This window comes from Bos indicus, chromosome 1, assembly GCF_029378745.1.
Source record: "Bos indicus isolate NIAB-ARS_2022 breed Sahiwal x Tharparkar chromosome 1, NIAB-ARS_B.indTharparkar_mat_pri_1.0, whole genome shotgun sequence".
In the NCBI taxonomy this organism is placed as follows: Eukaryota; Metazoa; Chordata; class Mammalia; order Artiodactyla; family Bovidae; genus Bos; species Bos indicus.
The window spans coordinates 60126677-60142524 of NC_091760.1; the positions used below are offsets into that span (position 1 = coordinate 60126677).

The 15848-nt window shown below is 37.6% G+C and overlaps 1 protein-coding gene across 39 annotated transcripts in view; it reads right to left on the bottom strand.

Moving 5' to 3' along the window:
- Window positions 1–15848, bottom strand: part of ZBTB20 (zinc finger and BTB domain containing 20) — an 863676-nt gene that overhangs the window by 473637 nt on the left and 374191 nt on the right. For 8 of the 39 annotated variants that reach the window (XM_070794137.1, XM_070794577.1, XM_070793289.1 and 5 more), the window contains exon 1: window positions 1–15848. This exon is cut by the window's right edge and continues 16048 nt beyond it. The exons of the other annotated variants lie outside the window; for them this stretch is intronic. The gene's annotated coding sequence lies outside the window, so the exon portion shown is untranslated. 39 annotated transcript variants of the gene reach the window in all.

Below are 15848 nucleotides of genomic sequence, written 5' to 3' on the forward strand. Positions count from 1 at the left end.
CTGCACAAGTCTGAAACATCAGTCTAGGTAATTTTTTTGAAATGTACTCTGTACCGATGCATTTTTCTGTGTTTCTTTCTAACCCTCGGGAATGTTAAGAATTTAGGAAGAGAGCCACAGCTTAAGAGAGCAATTATTTGCCAGTAAATACTCAATTTGCTTGTCCTGTGATTTTTCTTCTAACTTGCATATTCAATAATCCGTCCCTGACTGCGTCACAAGCACAAAAAGTCTTTTCTCTAGAGGAGAACACTTTCGCCAATCAACCTTCAGCCATGCCAGGGCACAGCTCGTCAGGGTGATTTGTTAGCTTTAATTAATAATTCCTCACGCTGGCCATTTTAACAAATAACGCAGTGAGCCTGGGACGCTAGATGGCTATGATTCAGGCCGATAAAACTACAGTGGAAAGAGGTGGGGAGGGTGTGTGTGTGTGGGGAATTCAGACGCCGTTTATAAACACCTCTAATCATACTCTTTCGGTTTACAATATAGAGGACATCTCCGCTGAATTACCACGTTATGTCCACCAATTTGTATTCAGATGGGAGCCATATGTTCCTCCACTTTATCTGCTAAGGCCCTCTCAGTGCCAACACAGTCATCGGGCAGACAACATTTACAAAAGAGGTCTCTAGCCTCCAGATTGCAAAAGTTTACTGCAGGGTGAAGTTGAGAAATCAGACATATACAGCACTTCTCAGTGAGCTTGTGTAACAGTCTAAAAACACAGAGGTAAGAATTATTGAATGTCAGATTTGCTGTCCCCCCGGCTGCCTGATACTGGGCATTTCATTTAGTCTTTTTTTTCTTAATCTCATACCTCAAAACAGTTAACAATAATGGCTGACTTATTCATGCATTCCACAAACATTTATTGAGTCCTAACAATATGCCAAGCACTGTATTAAATGCTGAGAACTTTTTTGAAAGTAAGATTTTTATTTTTCTAGTTAAATGAAACAATCCATGGATTTATTATGTAACATACAGATAACGTGCTTGACCAAAGCTACCAAACAGGCAATGTGTGAATGAAACTAAGGATTCAAAATACTGTATGGTCCAGTCAAACAATCAATACTTGACAGCACACTTGTGTCCATGACAAAAATGATGCTCAAAGTAAAAACAAAGAATAAGAAAAGGTAAAAAAAAAAAGAATTTTTTCAAAGATTAGAAAATTTCCCTCAAAGTGACCAGAACATTCAGAGATATATCAATCTGTTTATAAGGAATGTTAAAAGGTTCATAAGCACTTGAAGAATATGCAAAGATATAGGACATTCTACTCATGCCCTGATCTAATATATGTGTGTATGTGTGTGACTGAAAGTTCATCAATTTATTGGATATATATTTATTGAGCACCCTACTCAATTCTAGGAACTGAATAATACTATGTTTTGAGAGATAAATAAAACACAGTTTTTGTCTTCAAGAAGCTCACAATTTAGCCACCAGACTCAAAAAGGGAAAATCTAAACATAAAACTACAATACAATATAGCAGAAGGAATGACATAAATATGTATAAATGTATGAGGCAGGGCTTCTAGAAATGATCCATAGACTGTTTCGAAAGGTAGAGGAGTAATATCATTGGTAAAGGAATATTTGAAGCAGAGCAAACCTTTGAACCCTTTCTAAAACTTTCATTAGAATTAGATTACCAGTTATTTATAAACTATGATATTCAAAGCATGATAAAGTCAGGTACATAATCATAAAACATTTCAGGATTTTAAAATCAATTTCTTAAGAAAAAAGATTCCCTATATTGTAATATCTTGACATCATCAGAAAAGTAAGCAGTGCCTCCATGCTGCTGCTGCTAAGTCGCTTCAGTCATGTCCGACTCTGTACGACCCCATAGACGGCAGCCCACCAGGCTCCCCCGTCCCTGGGATTCTCCAGGCAAGAACACTGGAGTGGGTTGCCATTTCCTTCTCTGATGCATGAAAGTGAAAAGTGAAAGTGAAGTAGCTCAGTCGTGTCCGACTCTTAGTGACCCCATGGACTGCAGCCTACCAGGCTCCTCTGTCCATGAGATTTTCCAGGCAAGAGTACTGGAGTAGGGTGCCATTGCCTTCTCCGAGTGCCTCCATAACTGGTACAAATAGTGACTGTGTATGTCATTCTTACTTTCAGTGTATTTCAGTTGTCTTACGCAGATAGGAAGCATTCCCAGCATATACTGACTCTGTTTTTTCTAGCCACTTCTCTACTTTTACTATGTACAAACTTACATACAATTTCTGTTTTCATTGCACCATAAGAGAAATAATATCTGTATGGCTAATAAAGGAGGGGGAAAACCTATTTCCATTTAGTGGTCACACCTATAACTCTAACCAGAGAGTTTATGCTATACAGTACTAAGGCAGAAGATGTTGAAGAAAAGAAATGATACCCCAATACCGAAAAAGCTCTTTCAGAGCTAGGACATGCTCCTGAAAATTGCATAGAGTTCTTAATGACATTAAACACTTTGTTTTATACTAAACTCAATAGTGAGACAGCCACCAGCATATCGTATTTACCATAAATCATTAACAGCTAGCCAATTTGGAGAACTGATGTAATTTATTAATTTATTCAGTACATATGTATGGAAATCCTGATATCTACCAAGTGCTTACCAGTTATTGTTTGATTTTTATTTCTGCAATAATTAAATATAATAAGTTTACCATTTATTGAGTGCTTACTATATGCTAGGAACTGATCTAAGGACTTTACATATATTATCTCATTTAATCCTCACAATATAATGAAGTAGGTACTATTACCATCTCCATTTAATAGGTTATGAAACTCACAAGTGGTGAATCTGGATATGCATTATGTGGATTCATTCTAAATAATGAGACCAGTGCCACTAATACCCACGCACCATCAGTTTCAGTACTTGATAGTTACTTGGTCACATATAATATGTATATCATTACTTTTAATTTAGAAAAATTATGATAGTTTTGAGGTTAGTTTGAGAATTAAGCTAAACCCCTATATTTAATGAGAGACATGTCTCAAAATAAGACTGGAAAATAATAATTTATTGTACCAATAGGCTAGCACTGGGAGACAAACTGACAGCTAGCTTGAGTTGGCATGTTTTAGATGATGGAAACTAGCATTACATCACATGCTATGACAGCTCCCTTCTCCCTTATTAGAACTTCTCAGAATCTCAGAAGGTAATTCAAAATCTTTTACACCTTTACAAGAAGAATGAGATAATGGTCTAAAAAGTGAGAGGAAGACTTTGAGTCAGAAAGGCTTAGGTTTGAATCCTAGCTCGGCCACTTACTAGGTATATGCCATCTATCAAATTAATTAGGTTCTTTGAGGCTCAAATCTCTTATCTCTAAAATGGTTTGTTGTGAAAATTAAAGGAGATAATGTACCTAGGATTAAAAAACATAGAAATAAAAAGCCCCGAATAGGTGTACAATGTGGTATTTGAAGTGTTCAGAGCTACAGCTTATCACATACAACTAAAGTTTACTGTTTTGGAATCAAATGACACATGTAATATCTAAGTCTGCCTTAGACAATACATGTAAATAAGACTTAGCTAAAGCAAAGTGGACTTGGTAGTCTGGTGGAAATCCCTTTGAGAATGTTAATAATATAGCTGAAATGGTGGTGCTTAAGAAAACAAAAAAGTGAAGTGAAAGTCTCTCAGTTGTGTCTGACTCTTTGTGACCCCATGGACCATACAGTCCATGGAATTCTCCAGGCCAGAATACTGAAGTGGGCAGCTGTTCCCTTCTCCAGGGGATCTTCCCAACCTAGGGATCAAACCCAGGTCTTCTGCATTGAAGATGGATTCTTTACCAGCTGAGCTGCCAGAGAAAAGCTGACCCACAAAATAGAGATAGATAACACAAGAATTTACCAGGTAATTATAGAACAAAAAAAACTTAATTTTCCAAGTGATTAATACAATGCTACATTTTTATTTCATGGAGATGTAAAAACTTATTTGGGACTCACTGGGGAGAGTACAGAACTTAGCACAGTCATAAGCTGTCCTCTGACTAACCCAATGCCACTGTTTACTAACTACAGTTAACTACCAGCATTCTCCAACTCCAGGCACCCTGATGCCCTTTCCACATACTTTCTTCTCACTTGACCTTGATTTAGTCCAACCATCTCCAGTATTGTATAGCTTTAGTGAGCTAAAGTGTAGAGTAAATATTAACGGAACACACATTTACTGATGGTGATGAAGCTGGTCGTAGGTGAAACGGGGTATTATTTCACAGAAGGGGTCATTGGAGGGGCTTCAAGAAGGCTCTTCTCATTTACTTGAATGGGTAAGTAACATTTCTCCTTTGAGGATTCCTTTGGGATAAGCGATTGCCTAGATCTTCTATTATTGATTCTTATTCGATGGCCTCTAGCTGAGATCATCAGATGGGGAAATCAGCAGATCAATTAAGTATAGGAGCTTTCTGAGCCACACTAGCCTGAGTGAGCTATCCTGAGTCAGAGCTTTCTGGAATCTGTTTATTTCTCAGCTGGAACTCCTAATTGGTAGAACGTAGAAGCACAGAAGGGGCTTCCCTGGTGGCTCAGATGGGAATGAATCCATCTGCAATGCAGGAGACCAGGGTTCCATCCCTGGGTCAGGAAAATCCCCTGGAGGAGGACATGGCAACCCACTCCAGTATTGTTGGCTGGAGAATCCCTGACATAGGAGCCTGGTGGGTTACAGTCCATGTGGTTGCAAACAGACACGACTGAGCAACTAACTCTCTCTCTCTCTCTCACACACACACAGAAGCATGGAAGATGACTACTTCATGTACTCTTTCCTGGATAATAGGTTTGATAACAACAATTTAGTAAAATTCTGGCCACATTGGATCTCTACTGCCTAATTCTCCAGCCTTACTTAGGGAAAATCAATCTTCTGGTTAAAAATGATGACAAGCAGACATTATTATCTGGGAAAGATTGAAGGCAGGAGGAGAAGGGGAATGACAGAGGAGGAGATGGTTGGATGGCATCACCAACTCAATGGACATGAGTCTGACTAAACTCTGGGAGTTGGTGATGGACAGGGAGGTCTGGCATGATGCAGTCCATGGGGTCACAAAGAGTCAGACATGTCTGAGCAACTGAAATGAACTGAGACATTATTATAGAAACATCTCAAAACTGATACTATTTTGTATATTTGTATATCATTTTCCCAAATAAATTCCATATACTTTATGGTTTCCAAACGTATTCTTTTTTATATATGCACATAAATACCTAATATCTAACTGCTTTACTAAGTGATAACAGAGGGGAAAGGTGATTTAATTCCAGTTTCAAATTTAGAATTCTGTTGAAACAAGAATTTTAGAAATATTCATAAACTGTTAAGTGGTAGTCAATATATTTGGCTGTGTTAGGTTGAGATTAAAACTTTAAATTGCTCAAAAGGTCCTTGTCACTTGAGGCATTACTTTTTCAATGAAAGCCTTCAACCTTCACAAGTGTGAAAATTGGGATTCCCTGAAGGAGAAAAATATTTCTTGTCAGAAAACTTGTCATGACTAGTTCACAGAGGGAAGGAGTCCAAGATCTTATCAGCTTTCCAATGACCTCACTATGTGATTTGCTACAAGTCATTTAATATTCCCTCGCATGTCAATTTCCTTCTCTTTATCTATCATACAAAAATATTATCACGATAATGTGGAGAAAATATTTTGAACATCTCATAGAGCATTTGCAAAAGCCCTATATCTCAGAGTATCTAAATGATACTACCAGTATCAAGTGGAGAGAAGGACATCAACACCTAAATCATCTTAAATAACCTATTTAGTATCTCAGCTTTTTGCTTTTTTATGCTATAAAATGAGCATAGTCATGTTTACACTTTTATCAAATAATATATTAGAATAAACTTGCATAATCTATGAAAACTTTTCAACAAAATTTCATATAATGTAAAAAAAGTGACCAATATAATCAAGTCACCAAAACTGATTTTCAAGTATTTTAGAGGAATTGATTTTAAAATATCAAGGCATAAGACGAAGTAAATATTTCTAAGCATATTCATATATTTATTAAGGAAGACTCTTTCTAAGATGGGAAGCAATATTGCCTTTTATTTGAATGGCTGGCTGCGTTCTAGGATGGATCTAAGATCTTAGTAACAAGAAAGCCGAATCAGGGAAAGCAGTTTTTAGCAGACTGTTGAATGATACATAAAGTAAAATATATTCACCAATAGGTCGCAGAAATCTTATACAAGCTTTTAGAACAAGAACTGCTTAAGCAGCTTTTTGTATCTGGCAAAGTCATGTCCCTGCACTGTCCTCTCACAACCTCCTCCCACTTCTCATTTTTTGTTCTATAAGGCCAGGTGGGAGTAATGACAAAAGGGCGGGGCAAAACAAACAGAGGCAGCCACGGTGGCAGGAGCCACTCCAAAGATCAAACAGCCACTTTGGCTCTGGCTGCCAGAATTGGAACCACAGTGGGTGGCTCATCAGCACGATGCCCTGAGAACCACATGGGCCACTCCTGGTAGGTCAGCACCTGGGGGTACAGGCCCCTCATCCTGCAGGTAGAACTGCCTGCTAAGAACTGAATGTGCACCTTTCCTTACCCACTCACAGCATTGGATTTCAACACAATTCTGAACTTCCATGATGTTTGCTGAAAAACCTCAGTGTTATAGACACTATACAAAAGCATAATTCTGTTCTACTAATTTCATATCTACGACTAATTTTAGTACGGGGAACTCAGATTTTCCTATACTAATGGGCAGATTCTTGGCTAAGTGGTAGACAAGATAATTCAATATCTAATATTTTAATCAATATATTGCTTTAACTTTAATATCTTCCTTGAAAAAAATAATACATTAATACTTCTAGTTACCCAGCCATCTCATATTCACCTATAAGTATATCATGATTTAACATGGTCAATAACCCAGATAAAAGAAAATACAGAGTCCTTAAGAAAACTAAAACAAACAAAGATGTCATAAAGCACACACAATTGTTCAAACTTATCTTTATTCATCAGTAAATCTTTAACTTGGAACCTATATATTCTTCCTTAATACCCAGTAGCATCAGTTATGCTGATCTTTCGGGGTCTTTCACTCATGTTACATGGAGAGATGGGTTACTTCCAGAAGAAAGCACAATGGGAACTGTAAGAATGTGCCTTAGAATGAAGAAGAAACAGAGGAGGTGAGGGACGAAGTATTCAAGGTTAAGAACTATGTACAGTTTGCAAACATACATATAATTGTGTCCAACAGATATCAAAGTGATAGAGCTCTACACAGAAATATTTACATTTGCTCTGGTTTGAACTATATTCCCTCAAAATTCATATGTTAAAGTTCTAACCCCCAATAATTCAGAATGTGAATTTATTAGAAATAAGGTCATTATAGATATAATTAACTAAGATGAGGTCATACTGGAGTAGACTGGAACCCTAATCCAATTTGATTGATGTCTTTATAAAGGGGGATTTTGGACACAGACGTGAACATGGGGAGAACAGTACCTGAGGATGATGGCAGAGATGAGAGAGATGCAAGTCAAAGAACACCAAAGATTGCCAGCAAACAATCAGAAGTTAGGAAAGAGGCATGGTACGGATTTCTTCTCAGAACCCTCAGAAAAAATCAACTCTGCTGATTTTACTCAACAGATCTCTGACACTTTAGTTGTTTAAGGCATCCCGTTTGCACCACTTTGTTACAGCCCTAGGAAACCATTACAGTGATAATGATCACAGAATCACTATGCAAAGGTTAATTCATGTTTGCAACACTTTGAGAAGGTTGAAAAATATAAGATTCACTTCAGAAAAAGTGTCATTGATATGCTTTAAGTAAACAAACTCTTTCATGTTTGATGACCAACATACATGAAACATACAGTTTTCAATTTCTGCTAATGCACTGAGATATTGCCACCTTTGCTAACAAGACAAAGTGGTAAGCGCTCTACAGAAGACATTAAAGAGTCCCTAACCCCGAAAAGAAGCATTTTGATTAACAAGGCAGATAAATTTGAATTTATTTTTGTTATTACATAGCCTGTGAGTTTGGGATGGTTACCAAGAGGAATTATTGGTAGAGAAGAGGCTGGCTACACAGAAGAGATCAATTAAGAAATGCGTTTTGAGTCTGGGTCAAAACTAGGAGACATTTGTCCAGATGAGAAGTTACAGATAATTTTAAGTATGGGGAATACAGGGGCAAAGTAAGAAGACTGAGGCAAAGCAAGAGAAAGAAGGAAGGGGTGGAACGATAGTGGAGGAAAATGAGAGGAAGTAGCTGGTATTGAGAGCAAAACAATCTGAACTAGGCAGAGAAAATGATAAAAAGTCTTATAGATGTTAAGAAAGACAAGAGAAGGTAGCATTCCTGTGTTCTGAACAAAAAGTTAAAAACATCTAGTGTAAGAATTAAGCTCTCTTTAAAACTAGTGCTGTGAAGGCTTTTGTGTGAAAAAGAAAAGACTGTAGTTTTATTTTTCTTTAAAGATTCAATAGTGGAATGGAAACTTTTTTTCCTTTAAGTGTAAGCTAAGCAGTTATGGCAGGTAGGTCAAGGAAGAAATACTTCATGGAACAGGAAGCCATAACTTTATACAATGTGTTCTCTGGAGAAGTTACAAAAAAAGTACAAAATAGTTCCACAAGTTTGTTTGTTTTGTTAAGTAGCTTTAAAATCCTACCTCTCCTAATTGTTCTTAACATTTTATTCAGCCAATTATCAACTTAATCTAGGGAAAGAAAAATCAACTTGACTTTTTGACAGCCAAGCCAATCCAACTGGAAAATTCTAATCCTACAAGAATAGGGCACAAGGAAAACTCTGCCTAGCAACATTTTCAATTGTCAACAAAAATTCATGATATTATAATCATCTTTTTCTTCCTTTCCCAAACTCATTTCCTCTAAAGAAATTAATGATGGTACAATGAGATTCTTGGGTAAAATGAAAAAGTGAAGAGAATCATTCAGTCTTTAAGGTAATAGGACGTTCTTGTTAGAGAAGGTCAAATTATAATCTTTTTATATCCTTCATAGAAGCTACAGATGGCCTTGTCCATGTCTCTAAAATAACTCAGTTGTATCACTAAATAGAAGCATTACAGTTTAATTTCATCTATTTTCTATGTTAAATAACTCACAAATCAATTTATTTGTTGTATCTATTCATTGAGGGAAATTTTAGCTTAGATGATGACATTCAAGTAGGGAGCTAAAATGTTAAAAATCAAAGATTAAAAAAAAACACAGGTATATTTTTCTTTCTATTGATTTCTATATTAGTTCTGCTATAGAAACGCCTTCTGCTAAGCACTACAGCTTCTGCTGGATGGGAAATAACGCTCTCAAAACTGAGATAGTAGTAAAATGAATACATTCACATCAATGGAAAAGAGAAGGGAATGAGGAAAGGGATACTGCTACAGCATTAAAAAATACATTTTTGACCCTAACTCAAAATAATGCTTGTTTTAACCTTTCTCCTCTGAAGAGGAGTAATCGAATAAAGAAAGAAAAAGAAAAAGGAAGGAAGAAGGAAGAGAAGGAGGGAAGGAAAAGAAGAAAACAATGGAGTGATTAAGCATAAGAGCCATAAAGTAAGAAGTTGAGATGGAGAAGGAAATGGCAACCCACTCCAGTATTCTTGCCTGGAACAGAGGAGCCTGGCAGGCTACGGTCCATGGGGTCACAAGAGTCAGACATGACTTAGCGACTACACCACCACCACCACCACCAAGAAGGTGAGAAAGTAGGAAAGAAGGAGAGAAAAAGAGAAAACCATTATAGAGGTACTCTCTTATCCCCTTCTCACTGGCTGGCCCTCTAACCTTTTTTAATCTACTATCTACTCCAACTCAAATGTTTCAGACACAACAGGGATCATTGAAAGGGAGTGGGGAAGGAAAATTACTCCCTTTAATTGATGCTCATTTAGGTACCAATATCTGCAGTTTACTAGCTCCTAGTACTTTTAAGCTCATGTACCTGCTAAAATTCATGAATCCCTCCAAGGAGGAAAGAAAGTGCATGTCTACCAAGACATATAAAGTACGTGTTGCATACTTTTAACAATACACACACACACACATAGGAAGCATATTTTTATGCATTCTCAAAAGGATCATATAAACTCTAAACTGATTCTTGTACTCTCTAACCATTCATTAGCTCAGTGTAAAGAACTATTGGCTCTAGAATCTGAATGAAGGCAAAATAAATAGAAGAGGGTAGGGACTTGGAGAAGGGGAAATGGGATATAAAACAAACAAATAACAAACACTTACGTAAAAAATATGTTTGTCTCCAAACCAACCCTTAAGCTTCTGACTCTTTTCATTGGAACTTAAGACTGATGAACTATTTAATTAACAAAAATATACAGTAAGATGTATGATATTTTAGTGATTCTGCATGTTTTAAACATTCTTCCCTGTTAATTGTCTTTGATAGTGCACTGACATCTAATACTGTCCTGATTTTTAATATTCACTCTAATAATAACAATAATATTGAAAAGCAATGCTACTTAATATTGTGGATATCAACTTATAGGATTCTTAAGAAATGACATGAAGACTTGGTCATAGATGTGTAAAAAATCAAATAAGAATAATAAACTTTTCATCTATTGTCTAGTTCAACATTTTAACTAGGCTGCATATGTTTGAGGACACAGCTCATGCCTTAGCTATAATAATGAAAATTATTTATATTCATTTAAAAATAATTTTTTCATAGTATTTCACAACCTTTAAATGCCTTGAGGTATCTTTATTTCATCTGATTTGGATTTCAATTCTGTTAAGTAAATGGAAGAGATATTATCTTCATTCTACAATGAAAAAACAGGCTCTACGTGATTAACATGCTTAATATACCTAACAGGTCGCAAAGCAAAGTTGAGAATTCAGGAACTTTGATAACTTATGCAGTAATTTTTTCTGCTATCCTATACTGCACTCAAAAAATGTTCATTACACATAACTTATTCAGGCATTTATGTTGTCTTACTTTAGAAATGAGGATGACACTATATAACCTCACTAGGTCCATATACAAGACATTTATTTCCCATGCTGGGATTTTGTGGATGACATACAGCGAAACAGAAAATATTAGCTATTTTATAGGTGCACAGATATATACTTAAATGTCAGTGCACATGTTGTGGATCGTTTCTATAAATGGGTACATGTATGCCCATGCATATACATGGGTGTGTGGGAATTAAAGGTGTGCTTACTCAACCCATTAGAAAACAATATTGTAAAGTTAAGCTTGCACTTTCTACTATTAATCTTGCATTTGGTAGTGGGTGGCACATGTTCACAAATAATTTACAAATCAAATCAACATAAATACATGAATGGCATAGCAGCGAATACTTTGAGAAAAAATATAAATACACATATATCTACCTTCAACTATCCTTCCTATTAGTCAATAAAACTGATTATTTAGATTTATTAAATTAGAGGTAAAAACTGACTTAAAAATATACTAGTATATTTTTAATCTTCTCTTATAATTAGAATCCAAAATTTAGTTGTTAAAGTTTTACAATTTGAGTGGCCTTATATTCCCTGTTTTCACTTGGGAAATTAGTCTTTTAGCTGGGAAATCCTCCTTTCTATTTTTTAATTTTAATTTGAGATAGATGGTCATATTTTAAAACAATAAGATGGTAGATTGCTAGGATGAGTTAATTTATTCCTCGAAGAAGCGTTAGTGGCTCAGCTGTGCCGACTCTTTGCGATCCCATGGACTGTTCCTGGCTCCTCCGTTCATGGGATTTTCCAGGCAAGGATATTGGAGTGGGTTGCCATTTCCTTCTCCTTCCTTGAAGAAAGGGTATAACAACTTACAATCTAGTGGATTTACCTGTTTTTAATCTCTTAATGTCCAAAGCAAGACTTATATCCCAGATATCATAACCCAACTTGAGAAAAATTATGAAATATAGATGAAATTTGTCCCCAGTTTCTATTCCTTATCATCCTTTGACCTGTTTCCTTTTGACCTTCTTACACTTCCTTCACGAAATTAAAAGACACTTACTCCTTGGAAGGAAAGTTATGACCAACCTAGATAGCATATTCAAAAGCAGAGACATTACTTTGCCAACAAAGGTCCATCTAGTCAAGGCTATGGTTTTTCCTGTGGTCATGTATGGATGTGAGAGTTGGACTGTGAAGAAAGCTGAGTGCCGAAGAATTGATGCTTTTGAACTGTGGTGTTGGAGAAGACTGTTGAGAGTCCCTTGGATTGCAAGGAGATCCAACCAGTCCATTCTGAAGGAGATCAGCCCTGGGATTTCTTTGGAAGGAATGATGCTAAAGCTGAAACTCCAGTACTTTGGCCACCTCATGTGAAGAGCTGACCCATTGGAAAAGACTCTGATGCTGGGAGGGATTGGAGGCAGGAGGAGAAGGGGATGACAGAGGATGAGATGGCTGGATGGCATCACCGAATTGATGAACATGAGTTTGGGTGAACTCCGGGAGTTGCTGATGGACTTGGAGGCATGGCGTGCTGCAATTCACGGGGTTGCAAAGAGTCGGACACGACTGAGTGACTGAACTGAACTGAACTGAACGCTTCCTTCAGTCTTATTAAAAAATTTATTTCCGGTCCCTTTTCCCTGGGATGCTATAAATTCTACTTTATTTTCAGCTGTAATCTGCTGTCTTGATTCAACTCAGATTCCTCCTACCACATCTTTAGCCTACCTTGCCAATCCCTCCATTGGAACGCTGCCATGTATCTGACCAATTTCACTTTGCCTTATGTCATGCCTAAACTCACCAAATCTTAGATGCCAGTGAGAGACTTAAGATTTTCCTATTTCTTAGCAAGTTATAACTGCATTTATCTCAGCCCTCCATGTAAACCAACTCTATTAATATGTTAGGAATCCCATTTCAGGTTCATTCAATTTTGGCTTACTTTCCTTCTCCGGTTGGGCTACCACTATGGTTCTAGCACGTTCTGAGGTGTATAAAAGGTTGTCAGTAAACAAATAAACCATAAAACTGAAATGTCACCTGAAACCTGAAAACTTCCAGTCTAGCTCAGGCTCTAATGACCAACATGGCTTTTCATGTGCTCTAGTTGTTTTATTTATCAAGTGAGAAAGAAGTACTCTTTACCATGAGACATATGAGGATAAATGTTTAAGTTGTTTTCAGGAGGAAACCTACAATAGATTCTGTAAGTATCACGCAGCTTTTCCTTCTGCTTCTAGAGCCAAAAGGAAAAAAAAAAAAAGAATACTCAGAGTACTCCAAAATAAATATTGGAAGTAACCCTTTATTCTAGAATTCATCTAGAATGTAGTAGACAAAACAATTATACCCCAAAGTATCCACTCTCAAAAACCTAGAAACTTGAGTACATGGCAAAATGTTACATGGGAAAAGGAACTTTGCTGATAAAGTTAAGATTATGGACCTTAAAATAGAGAGATATCCAGAAAAACATCTACTTCTGCTTCATTGACTATGCCAAAGCCTTTGACTGAGTGGATCACAATAAACTGTGGAAAATTCTTAAAGAGATGGGAATACCAGACCATCTGACCTGACTCCTAAGAAATCTGTATGCAGGTCAGGAAGCAACAGTTAGAACTGGACATGGAACAACAGACTGGTTCCAAATAGGAAAAGGAGTATGTCAAGGCTGTATATTGTCACCCTGCTTATTTAACTTATATGCAGAGTACATCATGAGGTATGCTGAGCTGGATGAAGCACAAGCTGGAATCAAGATTGCTGGGAGAAATATCAATAACCTCAGATATGCAGATGACACCACCCTTATGGCAGAAAGCAAAGAACTAAAGAGCCTCTTGATGAAAGTGAAAGAGGAGAGTGAAAAAGTTGGCTTAAAGCTCAAATTCAGAAAACTAAGATCATGGCATCTGGCCCTATCATTTCATGGCAAATAGATGGGGAAACAGTAGAAACAGTGATAGACTTTATTTCTGAGGGTTCCAAAATCAGTGCAGATGGTGACTGCAGCCATGAAATTAAAAGACACTTGTTACTTGGAAGAAAAGTTATGAACAGCCTAGGCAGCATATTAAAAAGCAGAAACATTACTTAGCCAACAAAGGTCCATCTAGTCAAGGCTATGGTTTTTCCAGTAGTCAGTAGTCATGTAGCACCAAAGAATTGGTGCTTTTGAACTGTGGTTTGGAGAAGACTCTTGGGAATCCCTTGGACTGCAAGGAGATCCAACCAGTCCATCCTAAAGGAAATCAGTCCTGAATATTCATTGGAAGGACTGACACTGAAGCTGAAACTCCAATACTTTGGCCACCTGATGTGAAGTACTGACTCATTTGAAAAGACCCTGATGCTGGGAAAGATTGACGGCAGGAGGAGAAGGAGACGACAGAGGATGAGATGGTTGGATGGCATCACCGACTCAATGGACATGAGTTTGAGTAAACTCTGGGAGTTGGTGATGGACAGGGAGGCCTGGCATGCTGCAGTCCATGAGGTTGCAAAGAGTCGGACATGACTGAGTGACTGAACTGAACTGAACTGATCCTAGATTATCCAGTGGGCCCAATCTAATTACCTTAATAGCTGAGAACTTTTTTCCAGCTGGAATTTGAAAAAGAGATGTGGTATATGGAGAAGACAGAGAGAAGTCTGGGTGATATTGATTTGAAGCACTCTTGCCTAAAGATATAGGGGCCTGTGTGCAAAAAGCTAAGGATAGCCTCTAGCTGACAGCCAGCAAAGAAAAGGAGATCTTAGTCATATAACCACAAGGAACTGAATGAGCCTGGAAGCTGCTAAATTTGTAGTCATTTGTTATAGCAGCAATAGAAATGAATATACCATTCTAGTTCAATGGCTACTAGATACAATAATTTAAATTGGTGTGGTAAAGAGTTGGAATGGGAACCCACATTATGAATACAAACAGTTCTTGGCACTGCTGCTGCTGCTGCTGCTAAGTCGCTTCAGTCGTGTCTGACTCTGTGCGACCCCATAGATGGCAGCCCACCAGGCTCCACCGTCCTTGGGATTCTCCAGGCAAGAACACTGGAGTGGGTTGCCATTTCCTTCTCCAATGCATGAAAGTGAAAAGTGAAAGGGAAGTCTCTGAGTCCTGTCTGACTCTTCGCGACCCCATGGACTGCAGCCCACCAGGCTTCTCCGTCCATGGGACTTTCCAGGCAAGAGTACTGGAGTGGGGTGCCATTGCCTTCTCCGGTTCTTGGCACTACAGACACATTTTCCCCTTGATTTTCCTTCTTTCAGTTATATCCCCAGAGAAAGTAAAATAACAAAGGACTAAAGGACAAGGATCACAAGGTATGCACGCTCAGTCACTTCAGTCGTGTCCCACTCTTTGCGACCCCATGGACTCTATCCGACCAGGCTCCTCTGTCCATGGGGATTCTTCAGGCAAGAATCCTGGAGTGGGTTGCCATTCCCTTCCCTTCTCTAGATAATCTTCCCAACCTGAGTCCCTGCATTATAGGCAGATTATTTACCGCTGACCCACCTGGGAAGCCAATTTAAATGCAGTGTCCTTAACAAGAAGCTTCACAAATACACCTTTTTGTCACAGGCAAGTGTATTATACCAGTGGTGCTACAATACTCGTACCAACTAAGTCCACTGTCTTGAAAAAGAAAAAGAAAAATCAGAGAATGGTTCAAAGGATTATAAAGATAAGATGATAATGGCCATTTAAGAGATAAGGAAGACAGAATCCAAGCAAATGTACTCATATGTGTACTGGGGTGTGTTTTCCCCACTATACAAGTTGTCTTACAAA